Genomic DNA, 11,674 nt, shown 5'->3' with positions numbered 1-11,674 from the left:
TGACAAAAAATAAAAAGTTCTATGAACTCACTATGCCCATCAGCGAATACCTTAGGGTGTCTACTTTCCGAAATGGGGTCATTTGTGGGGTGTTTGTACTGTCTGGCCATTGTAGAACCTCAGGAAACATGACAGGTGCTCAGAAAGTCAGAGCTGCTTCAAAAAGCGGAAATTCACATTTTTGTAAACGCTATAACTTTTACCCAAACCATTTTTTTTACCCAAACATTTTTTTTTAATCAAAGACATGTAGAACAATAAATTTAGAGAAAAATTTATATATGGATGTCGTTTTTTTTGCAAAATTTTACAACTGAAAGTGAAAAATGTCTTTTTTTTTCAAAAAAATCATTAAATTTTGATTAATAACAAAAAAAGTAAAAATGTCAGCACCAATGAAATACCACCAAATGAAAGCTCTATTAGTGAGAAGAAAAGGAGGAAAAATTCATTTGGGTGGTAAGTTGCATGACCGAGCAATAAACGGTGAAAGTAGGGTAGGTCAGAAGTGTAAAAAGTGGCCTGGTCATTAAGGGTGTTTAAGCTAGGGGGGCTGAGGTGGTTAAATGATCGCAGGTGTATGCTGACTCCTATTTAACATGATTTTGAATGTGATTGCTTAATTCTGAACACAGCTACATCCCCAGTTATAAGAGGGTGTGCACACTTATGCAGCCACATTATATTTTTTGTTTTGTTTTCTTCCCTCCACCTAAAAGATTTCAGTTTGTTTTTCAATTGAGTTGTACAGTTTATAGGTCACATTAAAGGTGAAAAAAGTTCTGAAATGATTTTTTTACAGCACAGAAACCTGACATTTTAACACGTGTGTGTAGACTTTTTATATCCACTGTATATGTGTTTTTTTCTTTTTGATGCATTGGGTGTTGGTTTTTGGTGTCTGATCAGTTCTCCTCCCCTTTTGAGCATGTGATGCCGAATGTGATGCACCACATGTTTCTGTATGTCATGAGTAAGGAATAAGATTGTGGAGTCCAAAACATGTAGACATCGTGGATCTTGTATGTTGTTCGTGTTTTGATAACAGTTTTTTATTGTTATTAATAAAGCTGCAAGTTTTTTATGGGAAGCTGGACCACAAGTTTTTTCTTTGGATTTCGTTTGTTCATAGTCAAGTCTGCGAAAGCAACAAAGGTGAGAGCTGTCTTATATATATTTGGAACACAGTATATTCATCACATATCTAGTGTACTAGTATATACATAGTCATGTGTAGACAAGTACACTGCTCAAAAAAATAAAGGGAACACAAAAATAACACATCCTAGATCTGAATTAATTAAATATTCTTCTGAAATACATTGTTCTTTACATAGTTGAATGTGCTGACAACAAAATCACACAAAAATAAAAGAATGGAAATCAAATTTTTCAACCCATGGAGGTCTGGATTTGGAGTCACACTCAAAATTAAAGTGGAAAAACACACTACAGGCTGATCCAACTTTGATGTAATGTCCTTAAAACAAGTCAAAATGAGGCTCAGTAGTGTGTGTGGCCTCCACGTGCCTGTATGACCTCCCTACAACGCCTGTGCATGCTCCTGATGAGGTGGCGAACGGTCTCCTGAGGGATCTCCCCCCATACCTGGACTAAAGCATCTGCCAACTCCTGGACAGTCTGTGGTGCAACGTGACGTTGGTGGATAGAGCGAGACATGATGTCCCAGATGTTCTCAATTGGATTCAGGTCTGGGGAACGGGCGGGCCAGTCCATAGCATCAATGCCTTCGTCTTGCAGGAACTGCTGACACACTCCAGCCACATTAGGTCTATCATTGTCTTGCATTAGGAGGAACCCAGGGCCAACCGCACCAGCATATGGTCTCACAAGGGGTCTGAGGATCTCATCTCGGTACCTAATGGAAGTTAAGCTACCTCTGGCGAGCACATGGAGGGCTGTGCGGCCCTCCAATGAAATGCCACCCCACACCATTACTGACCCAATGCCAAACCGGTCATGCTGGAGGATGTTGCAGGCAGCAGAACGTTCTCCACGGCGTCTCCAGACTCTGTCACGTCTGTCACATGTGCTCAGTGTGAACCTGCTTTCATCTGTGAAGAGCACAGGGCGCCATTGGCGAATTTGCCAATCTTGGTGTTCTCTGGCAAATGCCAAACGTCCTGCACGGTGTTGGGCTGTAAGCACAACCCCCACCTGTGGACGTTGGGCCCTCATATCACCCTCATGGAGTCTGTTTCTGACCGTTTGAGCAGACACATGCACATTTGTGGCCTGCTGGAGGTCATTTTGTAGGGCTCTGGCAGTGTTCCTCCTGTTCCTCCTTGCACAAAGGCAGAGGTAGCGGTCCTGCTGCTGGGTTGTTGCCCTCCTACGGCCTCCTCCACGTCTCCTGATGTACTGGCCTGTCTCCTGGTAGCTCCTCCATGCTCTGGACACTACGCTGACAGACACAGCAAACCTTCTTGCCACAGCTCGCATTGATGTGCCATCCTGGATAAGCTGCACTACCTGAGCCACTTGTGTGGGTTGTAGACTCCGTCTCATGCTACCACTAGAGTGAAAGCACCGCCAGCATTCAAAAGTGACCAAAACATCAGCCAGGAAGCATAGGAACTAAGAATTGGTCTGTGGTCACCACCTGCAGAACCACTCCTTTATTGGGGGTGTCTTGCTAATTGCCTATAATTTCCACCTGTTGTCTATCCCAGTTGCACAACAGCATGTGAAATTGATTGTCACTCAGTGTTGCTTCCTAAGTGGACAGTTTGATTTCACAGAAGTGTGATTGACTTGGAGTTACATTGTGTTGTTTAAGTGTTCCCTTTATTTTTTTGAGCAGTGTATATTCCATTACTAGTACAGTACATATGAATAAAATGTATGCCATACTATATATACAATAAAAAATCTGCAGCGTGTGTAGGCACCCGAATTCTCCTGCTGCACTGTGGTATCTAGTTCTGCTGGGGCAGTATATTGTGCTGCACTGTGGTATTTGGTTCTGCTGGGGCAGTATATTGTGCTGCACTGTGGTATTTGGTTCTGCTGGGGCAGTATATTGTGCTGCACTCTGGTATTTGGTTCTGCTGGGGCAGTATATTGTGCTGCACTGTGGTATCTGGTTCTGCTGGGGCAGTATATTGTGCTGCACTGTGGTATTTGGTTCTGCTGGGGCAGTATATTGTGCTGCACTGTGTTATTTGGTTCTGCTGGGGCAGTATATTGTGCTGCACTGTGGTATTTGATTCTGCTGGGGCAGATACCAAGCACCATTGTCTGTGATCTGCAATAAATGTCCTGTAGAGTGAAATGGTGAATCATTGCAGTGTATGGCAGAAGGGATCAGACGATCACATGTTAACCACTTCCAGACCGGGCCATTTACCCCCTTTCTGACCAGGCCTAATTTAGCAAATCTGACATGTGTCACTTTATGTGGTAATAACTTTGGAACACTCTTATTTATCCAAGCCATTCTGAGATTGTTTTCTCATGAAACATTTTACTTCATGATAGTCATAAATTTGAGTCAATATATTTCACCTTTATGTAGGAAAAAATCCCAAATTTACCAAAAATTTAGAAAAATTAGCAATTTTCAAAATTTTTATTTCTCTGCTTTTAAAACAGAAAGTGATACCTCATAAAATAGAGTCCTGATCAAAAGTTTAAGACCACTTGAAAAATGGCAAAAAATAATATGGATTCATTGTCATTTTCTGTCACGTAGTCACATGTTGTGATGGCAAAGGCAAAAAAAAACTCCCTTTTTGAACGTGGTCGGGTTGTTGAACTGCATAAGCAGGGTCTCTCACAGCGCGCCATCGCTGCTGAGGTGGGACGCAGTAAGACAATCATTTGGAATTTCTTAAATGATCCTGAGGGTTATGGAACAAAAAAGTCAAGTGGAAGACCCCAAAAAATGTAATCAGCACTGAGCTGGAGGATCCAATTGACTGTCCGTCAAAACACTGGACGATCCTCAACCCAAATTAAGGCCCTTACTGGTGCTGACTGCAGCCCCATAACCATCAGACGGCATCTGAGACTGAAGGGCTTCAAAAACAAAAAACGTCTTCAAAGACCTCATCTCCTTGAACGCCACAGAACTGCTCGTTTGGACTTTGCAAGAGAGCACCAAACATGGGACATTCAAAGGTGGAAGAAAGTTTTATTCTCTGATGAGAATTTTTTTTACCTTGATGGTCCTGATGGTTTCCAAAGTTACTGGCATGACAAGCAGATCCCACCTGAGATGTTTTCTACGCACCACAGTGGAGGGGGCGCCATAATGGTCTGGGGTGCTTTTTCCTTCAGTGGAACAATGGAGCGTCAGGAAGTGCAGGGGCGTCAAACGGTCGCTGGCTATGTCCAGATGTTGCAGAGAGCATTCCTCATGACTGAGGGCCCTCGTCTGTGTGGCAACGACTGGGTTTTTCAACAGGACAACGCTACAGTACACAATGCCCGCAGGACAAGGGACTTCTTCCAGGAGAATAACATCACTCTGTTGGCCCATCCTGCGTGTTCCCCTGATCTAAATTCAATTGAGAACCTTTGGGGATGGATGGCAAGGGAAGTTTACAAAAATGGACAACAGTTCCAGACAGTAGATGGCCTTCGTGCGGCTGTCTTCACCACTTGGAGAAATGTTCCCACTCACCTCATGGAAACGCTTGCATCAAGCATGCCGAAACAAATTTTTGAAGTGATAAACAATAACAGAGGAGCTACTCATTACTGAGTTCATGTTTGGAAGTTGGATTTCTGTTTTGGGGGGGGTTTAGTTTTTTTTTGGAGGTGTGGTCCTAAACTTTTGATCAGCTGAAAAACAGCCTGTTTCAGTTTATTCATTGTTTTCATTAAATTGAATGCTCAAAAAATGTTTTGTCTCACTCCCATTTCTTCTTGTTGCATGTTGAAGCTCTACTTGGAACCTTGTTAAGATCCAGCCATGCTAAATATGATTTTTTTTGCCATTTTTCAAGTGTTCTTAAACTTTTGATCAGGACTGTATTTATTACTTAACATTCCCCATATGTCTACTTTATGTTGGAATCATTTTGTAAATGTCATTTTATTTTTTTAGGACGTTAGAAGGCTTGGAACTTTAGAAGCAATTCTTAAAATTGTAAAGAATATTTTCAAAACCCACTTCTTAAGAACCAGTTCAGGTCTGAAGTCACTTTGTGGGGCTTACATTGTGAAAACCCGTCATAAATGACCCCATTGTAGAAACTACACTCCTCAAGTTACTCAAAACTGATTTTGCAAACTTTGTTAACCCTTTTATGTGCTCCACAAGAAATAAATTAAAATGGAGATCAAATTTCTAAATTTCACTTTTCTGGCAGATTTTCTATTTTAATCCATTTTTTTCTTTAACACATCGAAGGTTACCAGTCAAACAAAACTCAATATTTATTACCCTGATTCTGCGGTTTACATAAACACCCCACATGTGGTCATAAACTGATGTAAGAGCACACGGCAGGGTGCAGAAGAAAAGTAGCGCCATATGGTTTTTGGAAGGCAGATTTTGCTAAACTGGCTTTTAGATGCTATGTCCCATTTGAAGCCCCTCTGATGCACTCTTAGGCCTCTTTCAGAAGAGCGTCCCGGATTTGCTCCGGATGCGTCGCTTGTGCATTGCGGGAAAGCCGCGCGCGAGTGCGCACGCAATTTCAGTCAGTTTTGACTGCGATTGCGTTGCATTGTTCAGTTTTTATAGCGCAGGTTTTGCATGCGTGTGATAAAAAACTGAAAGTTCGGATTTGGGTTCAGCAGAACCACGTGGTGAGCGCGATTACGTCATCAAAGGTCCTTTTGCAGGTCCTGAAGAAAAAGAAAGAAGAAGAAGACGAAGTGGATGAGGTGAGTTATTTTATTATTTTTTTTAACCCCTCAAGCAACATTTTAGTAAGCATTCTCTATTAAGAATGCTATTATTTTCCTTCATAACCATGTTATAAGGGAAAATAATACAGTAAATTGACTTTTATCAATTTACTAACATCATCTACTAGCAACCATGCGTGAAAATCGCATTGCATCTGCACTTGCTTGTGGATGCTATGCGATTTTCACGCAGCCCCATTCATTTCTATGGGGCTTGCGTTGGGTGAAAAACGCAGAATATAGAACATGCTGCAATTTTCACGCAACGCACAAGTGATGCATGAAAATTACCGCTCATCTGCACAGTCCCATTGAAGTAAATGGGCCCGGATTCAGTGCGGGGGCAAAGCGTTCACCTCCCACATTGCACCTCCGCGGAATTTTCGCCCGTGTGAAAGGGCCTTACAGTAGAAACTCCCAAAAAGTGACCCCATTTTCAAAACCAGGGGATAAGGGGCCAGTTTTATTGGTACTGTTTTGGGGTACATATGATTTTTAATTGCTCTATATTATTTTTTGCAGAGTTGACATTTTTATTGGTACCATTTTTGGGTACATATGATTTTTTGATCATTCATTATTACACTTTATGGGGCAATGTGCCAAAAAATTGGTTGTTTTAGCAAAGTTTTTATTTATTTATTTTTACAGCATTCACCTGAGGTGTTAGGTCATGTGACATTTTTATAGAGCAGATCGTTACGGATGTGGCAATACCTAATATGTATACTTTATTTATTTATTTAAGTTTTACACAATAATAGCAATTTTGAATCCAAAAATATGATGCTTTAGTTTCTCCATAGTCTAAGAGCCAAAGCTTTTTAATTTTTTGACCAATTGTCTTAGTTAGGATCTCATTTTTTGAGGGATGAGGTGACAGTTTGATTAGTATTTAGGGGGCATATGCCTTTTTGATTGCTTGGTGTTGTACTTTATGTGATGTTAGGTGACAAAAAATGGCTTTTTTGGCACTGTTTTTATTTTATGTTTTTACAGTGTTCACCAGAGGGGTTAGGTCATGTGATATTTTTATAGAGCAGGTTATTACGGATGCAGCAATACCTAATTATGTCTACTTTTTTAAAATTTCACTTTAACACAATAATAGCAGTTTTGAAGCAGAAAAAAAATCATATTTTAGTGTCTTCATTGTCTGAGTCATATTTTTTTTATTTTTTGTCCGATTGTCTTAGGTAGGATCTCATTTTTTGCGGGATGAGGTAAAGGTTTTATTGGTACTATTTTGGGGGGCATACGCCTTTTTTATCGCTTGGTGTTGCAATTTTTGTGATGTAAGGTGACATTTTATATTTTTTAATTTTTTTTGACGGTGTTCACCTTAGGGGTTAGGTCGTGATATTTTTATAGAGCTGGTTGTTACAGACACAGCGATACCTAATATGTATACTTTTTTAATTTATTTCACTTTAACAAAATAATAGCATTTTTTAAACAAAAAAGTGATGTTTTAATGTCTCTGAGAGGTATAGTTTTTTTTTTTTTTTTAGCGATTTTTTTATTTTTTATGTAGGGGCTCATTTTTTGCAGGCTGATGTGACGGTTTTATTGGTACAATTTTTTGGGACATATACCTTTTTGTTCACTTGGTGTTGCACTTTTTGTAATGTAAGGTGACAAAAATGGCTTATTTTGACACAGTTTTTTTTTTTTTTTTGTGGTGTTTATCGGACAGGGTGGATCATGTGATATATTTATATAGCCGGATGTTTTGGACGCGGCAATACCAAATATGCCTATTTTATTTTTTCAACATTTAACTTCACTTTTTTTTTTTTTTTCACTATTGATTTCTCATGTAACTGGGGCTAACATAGTAGCCCCAGTAACAGGGGAAATACACCCCCCAGAGAGGCTGTACAGCAGAATACTGCACTGTACAGCCTCAGTGCAGGGCTGATCGTGGTCTGTGGAAGACCCGACAGCTCCTGAACTCTCCCGGCCCCGGCGGTCACATGACCACCGGGCCGGGCTTCTTGATCTGTATACACAGTGCTCGTTGAGCGCTGTGTATACAGCGATCTAGAAGGCAGAGACACCTGGGAATTTGCAATCCGCGCCTGGAGAACAGTGAGGGAGAAGATGAGGAAGTTGGGCAGAGAGAACATTGTGCAGCTGAGTCCATGCCAGAGAGTCCCAGATGACAACAAAATAGCAGGACAAGGCAGCTTTACACCAGGACTTCAGTTGAAAAAAGCTTGGCATGCGGGAAACCTCCAGGATGAGCAGGAAACCACCTTTAAATCTGGGACTGTCCCACTAGTATTAGAAGGATTGAGACTAGTGTTGAGCAAAGCAAGCTTTGGATGCTTCATCCGAAGTCGCTTCGTTCAAATCTTCGCAATAATACTGTAGACAGATCCGTCTCTGTACAGTATTAGAATGTATGGGCTCCGATGAGCCGAAGTAACTTATTTGCAAAGTCGTGAGTGACTTCGTTGAATAACTTTGGTAGTTGATTTTTAAAGTCGAAAACCACTTTAAAACTTGAAACCGAACCAGCTTCGGTTCTGAGGTACTAGTTGAGACATATGCTCCCTCCAACCATGTGCTACTTAGAATACCAGTGTCTTCTTATGTGGCAGTGGGGTCTTTTGGACCCACGAGGTGACTGCTACCACAATATCCCCTCTGGCAACACCATATACTGGACCTGTAGTATAATACATATGTGTTTTACATATTGCAAATATTTATATTTTATTTATAAACACCCAGATGGAAGAAGACGAAAGTAGTAGAATTGTACATTTTTAATAATGTCTTCTATACCCCTTCTCCAGGTGCTTTGGTGCCTTGTATCAGTAAGGCCTCATGCACACGACAGTATTTTTTTGCGGTCTGCCAAAAGCTGTTCCGTTGTTCCGTGATCCGTTTCTGTTTTTTGTTTCCGTGTGTCTTCCTTGATTTTTGGAGGATCACCAGACATGAAAGTGAAAAAAAAATCTAAGTCAAGTTTGCCTTGCAAATGATAGGAAAAAAATGGACGCGGATGACAATCTTGTGTGCCTCCGTGTTTTTTCACGGACCCATTGACTTGAATGGGTCCGCGAACTGTTGTCCGTGAAAAAAATAGGACAGGTCCTATTTTTTTGACGGACTGGAAACACGGATCACGGACGCGGATGACAAACGGTGCATTATCCGAGTTTTCAACAGTCCCATTGAAAGTCAATGGGTCCACAGAAAATCACGGAAAACGGAACAACGGACACGGAACACAACAACGGTCGTGTGCATGAGGCCTAACAGTAATATGCACAGACCGAAAAAAAAGGTGAAAAAAATAAATGCCGGATCCGTTTTGCTGGATGACACTAGAAAGACGGATCGGGCATTTCAATGCATTTTTTTGACTGATCAGGCGTTTTTAAGACTGATCAGGATCCTGATCAGTCTTACTAATGCCATCAGTTGGCATACGTTTTGCCGGCAGGCAGTTCCGGCGACAGAACTGCCGCAAGTGTGAAAGTAGCCTTATGAGGCAAGATGACCAAAAAAAAATTGGTTGTTTTGGCACAGTTTTTATTTATTTTTACAGCGTTCACCTGAGGGGTTAGGTCACGTGATATTTTTATAGAGAAGGTCGTTATGGACGTGGAAATACCTAATATGTATTTCTTTCTTATTTATTTAAGTTTTACACAATAATAGCATTTTTTAAACAAAAAAATTATGTATTAGTGTCTCCATAGTCTGAGAGCCATAGCTTTTTTATTTTTTGACCAATTGTCTTAGGTAGGGGCTCATTTTTTGCAGGATGATATGACGGTTTGATTGGTTCTATTTTGGGGGGCATATGCCTTTTTAATCGCTTGGTGTTGCACTTTAAATGATGTTAGGTGACAAAAAATTGCTTTTTTGGCACAGTTTTTATTTTATTTTTTACAGTGTTCACCTGAGGAATTAGGTCATGTGATATTTTTATAGAGCAGGTTGTTACCGACACGGCGATATCTAACATGTATACTTTTTTATCTATTTCACTTTAACACAATAATAGCATTTTTGAAGCAAAAAAATCATATTTTAGTGTCTCCATGTTCTGAGAGCTATAGTTTTTTTTTTTTTTTTAGGAGATTGTCTTAGATAGGGGCTCATTTTTTGTGGGATGAGGTGATGGTTTTATTGGTACCATTTTGGGGGCTTACGCCTTTTTGATCGCTTGGTGTTGCAATTTATGTGATGTAAGGTGACAAAAAATGGCTTTTTTGGCACAGTCTTTATTTAATTTTTTTACTGTGTTCATCTGAGGGGTTAAGTCATGTGATATTTTTAGAGAGCAGGTTATTACGGACGCGGCGATATCTAGTATGTATACTTTTTTTATTTATTTCACTTTAACACTTTGAAACCAAAAAAATGATGTCTCCATGTTATGAGAGCTATAGTTTTTTTTTATTTTTTTGGAGATTGTCTTATGTAGGGTCTCTTTTTTTGCAGGTCAGGATGAGGTGTCAGTTTTATTGGAACTATTTTGTGGAGCATACACCTTTTTGATCACTTGGTGTTGCACTTTTTGTGATGTAAGGTGGCTTTTTTTTTAAACAGTTTTTATTTTTTCCGGTGTTTACCGTATGGGGTGGATCATGTGATATATTCATAGGGCCAGTCATTACGGACGCGGCAATACCTAATATGTGTGTGTTTTCTTATTTTTTTCTATAAAATTAAGGGAAAGGTTTTTTTTTTATATGAAACGTTATTTTTTTATTAAAAACTCTTTTTTGCCTTTTTTATTTAAACTTTATTTCTGTCCCACTCTGGGACTCTACTTTTGGGGGTCTGATCCCCTCTACAATCCATTACAATACATCTGTATTGTAATGCATTGCCTGTTAGTGTATTACACTGAGTAATACACAAACAGGTTACCTAGGAGACCCAGCCTGAGGCTGGATCTCCTGGGCACCCGTAGAAGGCAGGTCCTGATGCATTCCAAGGCATTGGGCAGCCTCTACTCGGCATCTGGCTGCCTTCTCACACATCGGGTCCCAGCCACAGGAGCGCGGGGACCCGATGGGCTCCCTCACCCACCAGAAATCCCTTCTATGCCGCGGTCAGCGCTGATCGAGGCATAGAAGGGGTTAATCCACTGGCATCGGCTTGTACAGTGATGCTGGTGGATACAGAAGGGGCCCGGCTTTCAGGGACTGTCGGCCCCCTGCAGTAATCAGGCGCGTACTGCTCCGGTGCCCGCCCGATCACCATGATATAATAGTACGTCAAAATGCGGGAACACACCTACCGCCATGACATACTATTATGTCATATGTCGGGAAGGGGTTAAATTAGATTTATATATCTTATATATTTTTTTGTAATTGTAAAAAATGTATGGCACTAAATAAATGTGTAATTACTAAAAAAATAAAAGTAAAAAATAAATAAAAAATATATATATATATATATATAAGCATACTTCTAATATAGATTAATGCATAATATGTGGGAAACTACTACTGATGTTTTAGCCATAATAAATTTACATATATTATAATATATATTCTAAGTATATAATATGTGTAAATATATTATGGCTAAAAACTTATATATATATTTATTTAAATTAAGTTTAGCCTCTATTTCTGAAAAAATTTGTGACAGGATTTGAATTGACAGCTTCTGCATCACAGCCCAGAACTTTAACCACTACACTATATAGCTGCATAGCCAGTCACTTTAAAAAAAAAAAAAGAAGAGACTTCTACTGTATAGGAATACTTACTAGTAGTAAGTATTCCTCTACAGTAGAAGTCTCATATTTTAT

General features: G+C 39.9%; 1 protein-coding gene across 1 annotated transcript in view; it reads left to right on the top strand.

Moving 5' to 3' along the window:
- The first annotated feature begins 961 nt into the window (after window positions 1-961).
- The window catches only part of LOC120978128 (cytochrome P450 2B4-like), a 54,450-nt gene continuing 43,737 nt past the window's right edge, over window positions 962-11,674 (top strand). Inside the window, exon 1 of the mRNA XM_040406356.1 lies at window positions 962-1,155. The gene's annotated coding sequence lies outside the window, so the exon portion shown is untranslated. The remainder of the gene's footprint in view (window positions 1,156-11,674) is intronic.

The sequence above is a fragment of the Bufo bufo genome, chromosome 8 (genome assembly GCF_905171765.1).
Source record: "Bufo bufo chromosome 8, aBufBuf1.1, whole genome shotgun sequence".
Classification (NCBI taxonomy): domain Eukaryota; kingdom Metazoa; phylum Chordata; class Amphibia; order Anura; family Bufonidae; genus Bufo; species Bufo bufo.
Note: the sequence above shows the minus strand (reverse complement) of the source record. Positions and strands in the feature narration are given on the sequence as shown.